A 12068-nucleotide genomic window follows, 5' to 3' on the forward strand; every position below is an offset into this window, starting at 1 on the left:
CAGAAGTAAAAAATTCTTTGTTTTCAAGTTTTTGTTTGCCTGTTGAAGCAAAAATAATTTTATTTCACAATTTTTCTTTTTTTTTTCTTTCGAGTCGAGCTCAATTATCGAAGTTTTTTTCGTGGTATATTCGATATTAGTAAGACCTACCATATTTGAATGGCCCTTGAAGCCTGCACAACTAGTATGGTTAAAAAGTCTTCTAACCAAAGACGAAACTCGTCCCATAGAGGTTGGTGTGTTGTGATCTCTGGCTTTCCTTTTTCATTGCAAAAAAAATATCTCTGATCATTGAGAAAAAAACCAAAAAATATTCTTTAGTGAACCAAATATGACGCTACAGCACAGGTTTTTATTCTGCACAAATCTTTTGGTCCTGAGTCGGCTCTCAATAAGCGAAAAATCTGTACAAATTTTGGTCAAATTCTTCGATTTTATCATATGAACGGTGAACGCAAGCCAATCAATTTAACGATTAAGATATCGGAGTGCCTTTCAAATGGTGTCGCAGCTTTTGTGAAAAAAACAACCTTTCCCCTTTTCTAGTGTGCAATATCAAGTAGCATGCAAATTCGTTAATACTCGAGTATTTCGAAATTGTACGCGCAATGCAACCAGTTATTGTTGGCAACATGAAAAGCATGTCAAGCTAATTGTTATTATCATTGAAATTTGAAATTTGCATTCAAATCAAATGTTTTGCAGTGACTGCGTTTTTTCACAGCAATTGCACCGGTTTTTTTACTTTTTGCTTCTTCGCGGCGTATTGTAATGCAAATTAATGTCAATTCTTGAAGTATGACAGTTGCAGCAAAAGCTGCCGTGGCGATATCAATTGAACACAACGAAATAACTGCTGCGTGTTTTTTTTTTTATTGACTTTGCTGTCTGCCCCTTCATTGCAATATGATGCAAAAATACTATAGCGAAAAAAATTCAATTGGGTTTGTAAGACAATACGTTTTTCACCGATTTTGATTTTTGCCCCTCCATCGTGGTTCAGAATCTTGTGTGTCTGCTCTGGGTGATTGCCCATGGACGGACGGGGGCCACTAGTCAATGAATGGAAGTAAGTCAGGGAACGCAAGAACGATTTTTTACCATTCGCTTGGTTGTGGTGAAACAAGAGAAAGGGAAGCTCACATAAGCGAGCGACAATGTGCAATGTCCGTCTTTCAATATTCCTGATGTATGTTGCGTTCCCCCTTATTTGGCTGTGATATATTCAAAATTTTGTTTGTTACAAACAAAAAAAAAATTTGCATATTTTGCAAATAATTCAGCTGCTGGAATTAAAGCGTTTATGCACGTCTCGACACTTGTAAGAGTGTGCGAATGAGCGATTGTGTGTGTAGTTCCTCGCATAACTCACACTAAATGTGTGTTGCTCTAGGGGCAAAGTATTTGCCAACGAGCATTAGCGTAGCATATGCTAATAAACACATCCGTCCATCACACATCAACTATCAGCATCATCATAAAACTCGCTCATATTGCATCCCCAAGCGCCATAAGTGTTTGTTCTTGATGCCCATTTTTGATAAAGTATCGATCTTTACGCAAATGTTTTTTACAGTGGGTATACAGAGGTGACCAGATTCATGGTGACAAAGTAGCTAACAAACAAATATTTAACAAAACAAAAACAAGTAAAGTATATGCTAATAGGTAACGGGTTCTTGCAGTTGGCGCAAAGTTTTTGTTGGACTCACAAAAAATATCCAATATCAATAGATTATTTAAATTGTATTTATTTATTTATGGACTAAAAATATCAACTACTACAATAATTTCTATACCCTCCACCATAGAAGGGGGTTGTACTTATTTCGCTAGTCCATTTGTAACACATCGAAATATTGATCTGAGACCTAACAAAGTATATATGTTCTTGATCGTCTTGACATTCTAAGTCGATTAAGCCATGTCCGTCCATCTGTCAGTCGAAATGACGCTCATTTCTGAGGGAGATAAAGCTAGTTGCTTGAAATTTTTAGGACTTTCCATTAGTGTAGGTCAGTTGGGACTATAAATGATCCTGTGAAGTATACCTATTATGACCTAATATAATATATAGTGTTGTGGTCTGGTGGACGGCGCTTCAAAAATCCACCTACTGCACAATACATAACCGGACATTGTGTCTGCCCAAATTGCAGCGACCACTGCCGTGGGGTAAAGGGAGCTTTCTCATTGGTCATGTGGCGGCTACGGACACTGTGTTATCCCTGATATCTGATGTTCAGTTCTGGCAGTGTGGATTATACCCTACCTAAACCGCTTTTTGATAAAAATTATTCTACCACTATTCCTGATAGAACCAATTGGAACTACGATATACCTGGTAATAGAAGTTACATAGATTTCTATACGGATGGTTGTGCTCTAAAGATCTAGAACTGGTCATATCGAAGAGGTGTGTATCAAGCAGAGATCCTTGCAATTAAGGAAGTAGGGGAATGGCTAAGATATAATGTCATTACGACGATTGGCATAAATATCTTATCAGACAGCCAGGCAGCCAGGCAGCCATTAAATCCCTGGAGAACGTATTTCTGAACACAAAAACCGCCCTCGACTGTCGCGTATCTCTCAACGAGATGGCTGAACAGTTCAAAATTCACCTGTTCTGGGTGCCGGCCCACAGACATATCCCAGGCAATTCTAAAGCAGAGGAGCTTACGAGACTAGGAACTACCTTACACACTCCAGGGACACTGGAATCTGTGGGTATGCCTCTAGCGACATGTAAGCTAAGTTTTCAGGACCAGACCCGAAGGGCAACGAATGACAGATGGTCACAAAGAGGGGGCTGTGAGCATTCCAAAACTATGTGGCCTCATCTAGACTTGAAGAGGTCTACTGCTTTGCAGTCATGGTAGAACAGACGTCTCAGTCAGTGTGTCCGTCATGGTAGGTCACTGTCTAATCGGAAAACATGCTGACAGACTGAAGGTTGCCAGCAACAACTTTTGCAGAAGCTGTAGGGTCATCAAGGAAGAAGCGACTATAGAACACCTTCTGTGTGTGTGTCCCGCACTAGCAGTCAGAAGGAGTTCCACTTTAGGTTCTCATTTCTTTGAGAACCTGTCTGATTTAGCGGATGTGAACATTCGCAAGTTATTGGGCATTTTAAAGTGATCTGGATGGTTCAACGGTAGGAACTGGAAGGCGTCTTCTTTCTTCTGTCCCTGTGGTATCACAATGGACGAAAACATATAAGTGAGTCTGATGGCAGATTGCCACTTAAACCTAACTTAACATAACCTAGGACTATAAATGGGCCATATCGGTCCTCGTTTTGATATTGGTGACATGTAAACCTATCTCGGATTTTCACATATTGAGCCTCTATATGACACAATTCTTATATGATTTAGCTGAAATTTTTTATGAGTTATGTTATGTCTTCCAACAACCGTGCTTAATAACTTTATATAGCTGCCATGTAAACCGATCTCGGATCTTGACTTCTTGAGCCTCCAGAGTGCGCACTTATCATCAGATTTTGCTTATGACCTTCAACATATGTGCCAAATATGGCCTGAATCGGTCCATAACCTGATATATTCACAAAGGCGATCCATGGTGGAGGGTATATAAGATTCGGCCAGCCCAGCTTAGCACCCTTTTAATTGTTGTGTCCTAAGACATGCAGTTAGATAAGAGTTACTCCTTTTTACCTGTTTGCAATACAACTGAACTCATTTTCTACTGTTCCATGATTGAACGTCCGGACAGATAGTGATTGTAGCAACTGCCAGACAGACAACAATGACCGTAACCTTGGTTAAATGGCGATAAGCTTCCCCATTTGAAGACCTTCGAATGAGGTTTCAAGAACATTTCCATTTTATATCTGTTTTCCTGTTGATCCCATCCGCTCAATTGGATTTTCTGTAGAATACCAAAATTTGCACTGTGGGAGAAAATCGAGAAAAAACTAGTAAAAATATGCCGTGTGAGAACGGGAAGATATATCTCTTTTCTGGAATGGTTAGAGCTGAGGTGTTAACGAGATCGTGTGCGAAATTTCAAGGTACTAGGTGGTGTGCGTTCCTTCGTGTCAGTCCCCTAAAGTTGGTCACCTCTGCATTTCGAAATATTGTTCGGGCTGCCAAATCTTCATTGGTGGTGCGCTTTTCAAAATTCATATTTGCTGGATAGTGCCCAAAAACCATCCGCTTGAAGTATACAATATCTCCACTGGTTTCGGGCATATACGAGTTTTAAGTTTTATTTGTTGAAATTTTGGCCATGATAGACTTCGAATGTTGCAATTTACGAAGTCATTGGTGTTTCGATTTTCATTTTTACGCATGATTTGAATTGTGACAAAATTTACGTTTTTTGCTTCATATGTCCCCTAAATACCTAGGCTTTAACCATCTCAAATTTCAAAGAGTTATCTTTATCTTTTCGCAAAATTTTCTCCCACTCTGGTTCGTCTTTTTCTCCACTATATTACCAAGGCATATAATGGATTAGATCTAATATTCAAATAAGACAGTGTTATGTTCTTGGACTGACCAGTTAATATAGCTGCCGCAGCCTGAGATATTATATCTTTTCCACTTCCACTTTGCCACCACTTCTTTAATTGCAAGGATCTCCGCTTTACAGATTACACAGATTACAGTGATCGGGTAACCTTCTCAATATGACCAATTCTAGTTCTTCAGAGTACAACCCAAAGTCCAGCGTCTAATCTGGAACTATCCGTATAGAAGTATACGTAATTCAGGAATAGTGGTATAGTACTGTTTATCAAATAACCGCTCAGCCATTTTATCAAGGATAACACATGGTACGTAGCCGGGGCATGACCCAAGAAAAATATTAAAAAAAATAAAAAAGTGTCTTCGAAACCAGAGGAGATATTGTAGACCTCAAGAGCTTAAGATCTCTATCCACCCAAAATAAAAGTTTGGGAAATCGAAGCACTTATGAAGATCTGACCTAATCATTGTATAATCGAAGCATCAAAATACTGCTTGAACAGAGAAACAAAGCCTACAAACTCTGGAAAGGCTATGAAATCCCATCACTTCACAAATCGTACCAAAAATGTCGAATTGTGTAATTGAAGGAAACCCACTAGCGAGATGATGTACATGACTTGAATGAAACGTTTGTAAACATACAATTGATGTCAGAATTCCTTCATATAAAACTATAGAAAATAATTTCCATCACGAGTTTTATTTTTATCATGTTGAGGAAACTCATGCAATGGGCTGTATTATGTCATACAAGTCCATTGCAATATTAATCCAAAATTTATATGGATTATTGTACCACATATAACTAAATCTTTAACACATGTTTTTAATGTTGTTTTCACTACAAGTTCCTTTCCCAGGACCTGGAAGCTTGCAAAAATAATTCTTGTCTAAGAGAATGGAAACGCATTCGAAAAGCTACTGCATCATATCTTTATTTAAATGAGCGTAAATTGTCGACGAACTTTGGACATTACGGATTAAGACCTAGACATAGCTGCACCCCAGCTTTAATTGATCCTAATCTAGACAATACCAACGTTCTTTTTCTAGTCCTCCTAGACCACTCAAAGGTTTTCGATTCAGTTCACCATTTAACATGATGCAACAAGCTTGCGCATCCTTTTCAATTATCGAATACTGTCACTAGAATTATAAAGTCATTTGCAAAATCGTTCACAATATATAAGACACAAAGGAAAGTCTTCAATACCAATAATAATACATAATGATGTGCCCCATGGATCGATTTTAGGGCTTCTCTTGTATACTTTGTACTGCAATGATCTGCCTAATTTCATCCAGCATTCCAGTGTTAGAATGTATGCTGCATCTTTACACTTCAGCACCTAAACCAAGGATCTATCTTAGGTTTTACAGTGGGAAACTGCTAACGGTTTTATACTTAAACTGCAAATCAACGCAAGAACAAGTTAACAAGTTCCTTCTCCAGGCCCTGGAAGCTTCCAAAAATAATTCTTGTCCAAGAGAATGGAAACGCATTCGTAAAGCTACTGCATCATATCATTATTAAGATGAGCGTAAATTATCGACGGATGGACATTTCGGATTAAGACCTACTTACAGCTTTAATTGATGTAGTTGAATCACTGCTCCCTAATCTAGACAATACCAACGTTCTTGTTCTAGTTCTCCTAGACCACTCAAAGTTTTTCGATTTAATTCACCATTTAACATGATGCATCCTTTTAAATTATCGAATACTGTCACTAGAATTATAAAGTCATATTTGCAAAATCGTTCACAATATATAAGACACAAAGGAAAGTCTTCAATACCATTAATAATACATAATGATGTGCCCAATGGATCGATTTTAGGGCTTCTCCTGTGTACTCTGTACTGCAATGATCAGCCTAATGTCATCCAACAATGCAATGTTTGAAGGTATGCTGCCAATGTACATCTTTAAACTTCATCACCTAAACCAAAGATCTATCTTGGGATTTAGAGTGGGCAACTGCTAACGGTCTTATCCTTACTCCAAATAAACCCAAGACAATTTATATGTCCATAAGAGCAACCATACAATAGATGACTTTGACGTATGCCTCGGAAATTCCAAAATTTAGATGGTTTGTAAAGTAATTTCAAAGAACATCCAAGCTGGACTAATCACATGTATGTGGTTTTGCGGATATTTGCAAAGCCTCGTAATCTATGGAAAACACGCTCTATCGTACCGTAGGAAATAAGAATTTTATGTCCCGAAAAGTCGCACTCCCACTTCTCTGTACTGCTGTGAATTTTTTCCGGGCTGTAATGTCAACGATTCAACAAAACTTAATGTAACATTTATTATCGCTAGATTTGTCTATGGACTCAAAAGATATGATTCATGGACATGGCACTATTAATAGTGATTTTATAGCGGGGAACTCTTTCGATTCCTACTTCTTCCTACCTACTATTCCAATGGTTGTCCTATGTCGGAGTATGATATGAAGAGTTAGATGGTCAGATTCCAAAATTAGAACCTACCTCTGGGTAGGTTCTAATTGATACAAATTGCAAATTGCAAATTTTGCCCATGAACATTCCACTAAGGAACAGGGGCAAACTTCTCATATATCAATGAGTGCAGTCCGATTCAAGTTTTAAGCTCAATGATAAGGGGCCTCCTTTTTATAGCCGAGTCCGAACGGCGTGCCGCAGTGCGACACCTCTTTGGAGAGAAGTTTTACATGGCATAGTACCTCACAAATGTTGCCACCATTAGGAGGGGAAAACCACCGCTGAATTTTTTTTTTCCTGATGGTCTCACTAGGATTCGAACCCGGGCGTTCAGCGTCATAGGAGGACATGCTAACCTCTGCGCTACGGTGGCCTCCAGGTTCTAATTGATAAGCTTCATCATAACTGTCGGTTGGGTAAAACATACAATTACACATGTCATTTGTATGTGACATATGTCATATCAATCTTTCTTTTTCTCAAGCTGGTGATTTTAATACACAGGTTTTTTTTTCAGGGATGCTACAAAAGTAGATCGCTAGGGACAGCTAACGATGCCATATTTTTTGCCGCTCTTCAGTAAGATTTGTCTTTGCATAATAGAAAGATATTCAAGCCAACAAGTCGAAATTTATAAAATTTCCTACCGAAAATCGGAGTCAGTGGCCTCAACGTTAAGAGCTTCAGCGATGAGGCTCATTTCTGGCTGAATGTCTTTAAGCAAATCCACACGTACTCCATTAGTAATCATTGCATCCCCGAAAATATTACCGTTCGGTGCGGTTTATGGGCCGGCGGTGTCTTTGGGCCGGCACATAACTGTGAATGGGAATCGCTGCCGTTCAATGATAACAGAATACTTTTGGCCTCAATTGGATGATATGGACTTGGAGGACATATGGTTCTAACAAGACGGCGCCACAAAGCTAATGTCACAATCTATTTATTGGAAACCAGGTTTGAAGAATGTGTTATCTCACCAAATAATCCAGTCTATTGGTCGTCTCGGTCGTTTTATTTGACGCCGTTAGACTATTTCCTGTGGGGCTACGTCAAGTTTATGGTCTTCGTACGAATATCGAACTTGAAATTGGAGCAGTGTCGGTCGATTTATGCTTGAAAACTGTCGAAAATTGAGTTCAGCGTCTGGACTTCTACAAGCGTGCCCGTGGCGAGTTCGCTACAAAATGGCATCGAACGTACTTTCATAGAAACAAAGAATTTCATTGATATCCACAACCATTTTTGTTTTATTAAAAAAAAAAACTTTTGTAGCGCTCTTATCGAAAACCCCGATACTTCCCAATCATGTTCATTAATGAAATCTTCATGTGCAAATTTGCATTTGCATTGTTAGTCATTATGTCATATTGTTTTTAATGCATAAACAATCTTAGATTTATTTTTTTTTTCTTCTTTTTTATTACTGTCAATCTTATACAATATAGTTTTTTTGGTATCAGATTCATTGTAAATCCCATTTATAATATGTATTTGACCTATTTAAAACAAATCCTTAACTATCATTTTCTGCAATGACACTTTATTTAACCTCTGGTTACCCATACTAGTCACTTCGGCACAGCGAGCATGTATTTGAAAGTGATTGCCGCTGCAATGAGACGTAATGCAAGTAGCCAGCTGAGCTGTCAACTCAATTGTCAATTAAGCTTTTTACGTGTTTGTTTTTACTTCTTGACAAAATTAAAGAAAAAAACAAAACAAACCAAATGAGTACATAAAAAACAGCTACAAAAGTTATGATCTCATCTACGATCTGATGGACAAGCGAAACTGTAAAAGACTCTTAACAGCATAACTTAACGTTACGTATGTACTTGGACGCTATAGCGGCGGCATCAAATGTCAACTGAATGAACAGTTTGGATTGAGTTTCTCTCAAAAACTAGCATTTGAAATATAAAATGAAGCTGGAGCCATTGCAGCGGCAGGGAGTGTTAAATGAAAATTGCACACATGTCCGTTTATGTGTCGAATAATTTAATTATCAACAGTAGTTTTATGGTGTTAACAAATATTTAACCCTATTGTGTAGTGAACTATGCCAAACTGCAAGTAATACATTGGGAGACCCCTGTTCCTTAATGGAATGGTCGTTGGAAAATTTTTAATGAATTTGGAGCAGGAAATAATAAAATAAGGCATGATAGGTTAGGTTTAGGTGACAGTCTGCCACCAGACTCACTTAGACTTTTCCGTCCATTGTGATACCACAGAAGCTGGAGAAGGAAAATGCTTTCTAGTTCCTAACGTTGAACCATCCAGATCGCCTTAAAAAGCCTAACAACTTGTGAATGTTTAAAGCCGCTAAATCAGACAAGATCTCAAAAAAAACAGAACCAAAAGTGGAACTCCTTCTGCTTGCCAGTGCGGGACACATACATAGCAGATGTTCTGCAGTATATTCTTCCTCGATGTAATCACAGTTGCTTCTGCATAATAAACATATTCATTATACCCTACACCACTACTGTGGTACAGGATATTATAACTTAGTGCATTTGTTTGTAACACCCAGAAGGAAGAGAGATAGACTCATTGATAAGTTTACCGATCGACTCAGAATTACTTTCTGATTCGATTTAGCCATGTCCGTCTGTCCATGTTAATTCGTGTACAAAGTACAGGTTGCAGTTTTCATCCTATCGTCTTCAAATTTGGTATGGGCAATAGAGATGAAGCCTATTGAAATTGAAAAAAAATCAGTTCAGATTTGGATATAGCTCGCATATATACGTTCGTCCGATTTACAGTAATACTGCAATAGAATGGTCATTTGTTAACCGATTCTCTCGAAATTGGGCAAGAAGGATTTTCTTATGAAAAATTGCTTTTTGGGCAACCCAATATATTTTTCATCCGATATTGCCTTTTAAGGCTGTAGAAGTCACAATTTTGGTCCGATCTTTACAAAATTTGGCATGGGCCGTTTTATTCAACGTCCTCATATGTGTGCATAGTTTCATAACAATCGGTCCAGATTTAGATATAGCTCCCATATATATATTTTCATCCGATATGGCATTTTAAGACTGTAGAAGTCACAATTTTGATCCGATCTGTACAAAATTTTTCATGAGATGGTTTAATTGACATCCCAACACGTGTGCAAAATTTCATCAAAATCGATTTAGATAAAACTCCCATATATATCTTTTATGCGTTTTGACTTTTAAGGCTGTAGATGCCACAATTTTCGTACCATTGTAAGAAAATCGTATAACGTTCTATTCAATTTTCCAATAGGTATGCAAAATTAAAGTCTGACTAAATTTGGATATAAGTGCTATCTATTAAAAGTATTATATTATACTCGGAGGTGTAGGGTATTATATAGTCGGCTCCGCCCGACTTTTGCCTTTCCTTACTGGTTTTCAATAATGTTGTCATTTGTCAACCGTAGTTATTACAGTTTGAGGTCCATCAAAATCGGTTCAGAATTGGATGTAGCTTCCACACTGTACTTATAGGGTAGATGAAGGGTATTATACAGTCGGCACCGCCCGACTTTTGCCCTTCCTAAAGGGTTGCTTTGATCGATATCACTTTTGGATTGCAACATCAATTGGAAACCGAAATTGACCCATGAAGCATTGAAAACTTGATACACCCATTGTTTGCATTATGATACAAGAAAATATGTTACTAAAAATTTTATAGTTTAGCATTGATTGAAAAATGTTTGCAATAATATCGAGCCAAAAAAGAAATAAAGTCATTTTCTTTTAACTTAAAGTAGATCTAATTTTTCTCAGTGTATGTCTTAAAAATATTCTCTAACCTGCTGTTATTAAAACACAAATTTTTGCTTTTCACATTATAACTCTTTAACAAATTCACATTTTTTTTAGATATATGTAACTCATTCCAAATCACTGTAAATTTTCAAATTGATGCTCAAGTTTTGGTAATTGAATGCGGGTCTTTGCAATGTGGCGCCAGATTTCATAATACCAATGACAGTAACAAAAACGAAAACAATGATATAGCTCTAGCTCTCAACCATAACGAAATAAACCAAAGTTAGTATAAAACTAAAAAGAAAATAAATAACAGAAAAGACAAACAGAAATGGAAACAAAGTTTTATTAAACTTTTGTTTTATTTTTAAATCCAAGACGCGCGGGGACGCTTCTGTACGGTTCATTACTCATTGACTCACACGCTCGACCAGCCAGTTAGTTAGACACTGGCGCAAAAGTGTGTCAGTGAACTATGCTATGCTTACTAATAAACCGGTACCGGTGTGCTGATGCCGGTAAACATGCCGTTGGAGTGTTCGCTCGAGGAGCTGGTGGCTGTCGGCGGTTCTCTACATATATGATTACGAATTTTAATGCAATTTTAAAAAAAATCTGCCCCTTCGTCTGTCTTTTCTCCCATTACAAACCCACTTCCCTAGCTGGAGGCTCTCTTAGCTAGGTAAACAAACAACTTGTGATTATTGATCACTTTTAACTCTGTTGTGACTTTATTTGGTCATCATGTCGTGGCTCTGTGGTGTCTTGCCACTGGCGCTGCTTCCATGCACTTTGCTGCTGCCCGGTGCATGGGAGTTGTAGGTAAATTTGTTTTCTCGAAAATTTATGCACAAATGCCGTGTATGGAAATTTGAATTGTTTTTCATGGACGGACAGACGGACGGACTCACGACAATGTCGTCGCTGTAGTCGTGTAGGGGACAATTAGTCAGATGGTCAGAGTGGGTTAAATGCTCTTTTAAGTGGCTGACATTGATATTCTTGCCAGCTGTGTGGCATGGAATAAATGTTTGGGGGCAGGCATGACAATATTTTTCTATTACTCGTGTGATAATCTGTTCATATTCATGGAGGAGGGCGACCAAAGGTGATTTTCTTTAAGCGTATCATATTCGAAAAATGGATAAAAGTTTTCAGAAGTGTTTTGAGGATTGGAAAAAATTAAAAAATTGGAAAAAATATCTGGGGGGGGATTACCTTCAAGTGGACGAGATAGTTATTGATGAATAAATAAATAAATACTTGTTGAAAAAAATTAAAATAACGGTTATTTTTTGATCAGACGTCGTATGTTAGCTATATCTAAGTC

The 12068-nt window shown here is 37.8% G+C and overlaps 1 protein-coding gene across 11 annotated transcripts in view; it reads right to left on the bottom strand.

The window, feature by feature from the left end:
* LOC106090515 (formin-J) overlaps positions 1-12068 on the bottom strand; it is a 327305-nt gene that overhangs the window by 246917 nt on the left and 68320 nt on the right. Inside the window, exon 1 of one of the 11 annotated variants that reach the window (XM_059366831.1) lies at positions 3684-3704. The exons of the other annotated variants lie outside the window; for them this stretch is intronic. The gene's annotated coding sequence lies outside the window, so the exon portion shown is untranslated. Of the gene's footprint in view, positions 1-3683; positions 3705-12068 lie in introns of those variants that run through there. 11 annotated transcript variants of the gene reach the window in all.

Source organism: Stomoxys calcitrans, chromosome 4 (genome assembly GCF_963082655.1).
Source record: "Stomoxys calcitrans chromosome 4, idStoCalc2.1, whole genome shotgun sequence".
Taxonomy (NCBI): Eukaryota; Metazoa; Arthropoda; class Insecta; order Diptera; family Muscidae; genus Stomoxys; species Stomoxys calcitrans.